Genomic DNA, 3,263 nt, shown 5'->3' on the forward strand with positions numbered 1-3,263 from the left:
TCACTTCACCCAGCCTTTGGTGCTCTCTGCAGAGACAGGCCGACTGGTTTGAACATTAGCTCTGCCACCCCAGGCAAGCTCTGTAACCTCTCTGAACCTAAGATAATAATGCCCACCTCACTGTTAGGCAGATTGAATGATATAACACACAGATATTTAGCACAGTTCCTGGCATGTAGTAAATGCTCAATAAACCCTTCTCAAAAGTAAAATGTGGGATCCAGGAAGAGAAGCGTGAACAGCGGGGAGGCCCTGACTTGGAGGTGGTTGTTGCTGTCAGTGAGTTGGCCCAAGCTAAGTTGAAGGAAGAGACTAGCAAGGCTGGGAGGAGGTGCAGAGCCCATCAGTTTGGAGGAAACCTGAGGCCAGCCCTTCAGACATTAGAAGATCTTCTGAAGTGAGTCCTGAGGACATGGGACATTGAAATCATTGGCCAGCCTGAAGGACAAAGGGGAGGTACTGACTCGAGAAAACAGGAAGGAGAAAAGGAACAATCAAAAGGGATGGAAAAAGCAAGTTAGGGAAGGCTGGAATAAGAAAAATGGCTGCCTCAGCACTCAGTCATCATGGATGGGGCCGCGTCACAAAGTCTCCCCAGAGACTTTGGCAATAGTGTTTCCCTCCATGGGGAGAAGAAAGGATGGGTTGACAGGAGATTGAATGCCGAGGAAGAGCTACAAAAATGCCTGGCTGACAGAAACATCCTCTCTCCATGTCAAGGCCTCCGTGGACCTTTGTCTTTTTCTGTTTCCTCACCTCATCAGCAAAATTTCCCAACTGCCCAACTGAGGTATTGAAGGGATCAAACGAGTTATTTGATGTAAATGAAAACCAGATGTGTCAAATAAGTCTAAGCTATTGTTACCTTGTCTGTAGAGAGAGCAAGGGATATTAAGTGAGGAATTTTATTATTGAAAATTTCAAACATATACTGAAGTAGAAGAGTACGATGAACTCCCATGAGCCCATCATCTAGCTCCAACCATTATCAATTTATAGCCAATATTGTTTCATCCTTCCCCACCCTCCGCCCAGCCCACATTGGACTATACTGAAGCAAATCCCACATATCATGTAATTTCATCTGTAAATATTTCAGAATACATTTTTTAAAGTTTATTTATTTATTTTGAGGGAGAGAGAGCATGAGCAGGGTAGGGGCAGAGAGAGGGAGAGACAGAACCCCAAGCAGGCTCTGCACTGTCAGCACAGGGCTCTACTCCGGGCTTGAACTCACGAACCATGAGATGGTCACCTGAGCCGAAATCGGACGCTTAACTGAGCCACCCAGGTGCCCCTCAGAATACATCTCTAAAAGATAAAGCTCTTTAAAAAAACATAACCAGGGGCGCCTGGGTGGCTCAGTCGGTTGGGCGTCCAACTTCAGCTCGGGTCACGATCTCGCGGTCAGTGAGTTCGAGCCCCGCGTCGGGCTCAGGGCTGATGGCTCAGAGCCTGGAGCCCGCTTCCGGTTCTGTGTTTCCCTCTCTCTCTGCCCCTCCTCCGTTCATGCTCTGTCTCTCTCTGTCTCAAAAATAAATAAATGTTAAAAAAAATTTAAAAAAACATAATCATAATTACATTATCACATAAAAGGATTGATAGTATTTCCTTAACATCATCAAATACTGAGCCTAGGTTAAAATCTCATTTGTCTTACAAATGGACTTTTACAGATGTTTTCGCAAAGCAGAGTCCAAACAAGATCAACACCTTGCATTTGGTTGATCCAGGGAAGGGACTTTTCCTGAGGGTTACCCTTGTCCTCTCAGCCCGCCAAGGCTAGGGGACCTCCTCTGGGTAGGGTTTGCCTAGACCTGATGCGAACAGTGGTTCCTAATCATCGTTTGACCATCGATTCATCCTTTTGAAGGGGTTCTTGGACATTTAACTATGGATTGAGTCGCCCTTCTGAAGTTTGGGAAGGCCCAGAAAAAAGGAAGCATCTTGGGGTATGCTGAAAGTGTTGGTGGCAGACATCTGCTCCTTTGCCAAGGTGCAGTTTGAAACAGAGACTTTAAGTAATGGAATTTAAATAAAAACTTGAAGAAGAAAAATCCAGAGACTTTATTTTTTATTTTTATTCTTATTTTTTCTTTCCTTTGTTTATTGAAGTATAGTTAACCTACAATATTATGTTAGTTTCAGGTGTGCAACATAGCGATTCAACATTCATATGCATTATGAAATCACCTTGATAAGTCTAGTTACCATCTGTCCATACCTTATTACAGTATTATCGACTATATTCCTTATGCTGTACTTTATGTCCCTGTGATGTATTTCTTTCATAACTGGAAATTTGTACCTCTTAATTTCCTTCACATATTTTGCCCATCCTCCCTCTCCCAGTCTTCCCCTCTGGCAACCACCAGATTGTTCTCCATATTTACAAGTCTGTTTCTGTCTTTTGTTCATTCGTTTTTTAGATTCGACATATTAGTGAGATCACATAGTATTTATCTTTTTCTGTCTGACTTATTTCAATTAGCATAATACCCTCTAGGTCCATCCATGTTATCATAAATGGCAAGATCTCATTCTTTTTTTACGGCCAAGTAATATTCCATTGTATATATATCTATCTATATCTATCTATATCTATATCTATATCTATATCTATATCTATCTATCTATCTATCTATATATATATATATATATACCACATCTCTATCCATCCATCTATCAACGAACACTGAGGTTGCTTCCATATCTTGGCTATCGTAAATAATGCTGCAATGAACATAGGGGTGCACATATCTTTTTAGATGAGTGTTTTTGTTTTCTTCTGATAAATACCCAGAAGTGGAATTGCCGGATCCTATGGTCATTCTATGTTTAATTTTTGAGGAACCTCCATAGTGTTTTCCACAGTGGCTGCACAAGTTTACATTCCCACCAACGGTGCACAAGGGTTGCCTTTTCTCCACATCCCTGCGAACAGTGGTTATTTCTTGCCTTTTTGAAATAAGCCCTTCCGACAGGTGTGGGGTGACATCTCATGGTGGTAAAACAGAGACTTTAAAAGCAGACACTGGAATTCCTGCTTCTTCCTTTCCCCAAATCCCACTTCCTCCTTCAAGTCACACCTCCATCACCAACCCTGCCTTGCCCTCACTCTGGTCCCTCAGCTGAGCCCCTGTAGCATTTAGCAGCTACCACTTTTTTTTTTTTTTTAAATCATTTGGCTTCTAGGAGTGGAAGCCAACCTCTCTTAGAGGATTTGCTGTTCTGTGCACAATATATATCTTGCCTTTTCAATT

This window comes from Neofelis nebulosa, chromosome 9 (genome assembly GCF_028018385.1).
Source record: "Neofelis nebulosa isolate mNeoNeb1 chromosome 9, mNeoNeb1.pri, whole genome shotgun sequence".
Classification (NCBI taxonomy): Eukaryota; Metazoa; Chordata; class Mammalia; order Carnivora; family Felidae; genus Neofelis; species Neofelis nebulosa.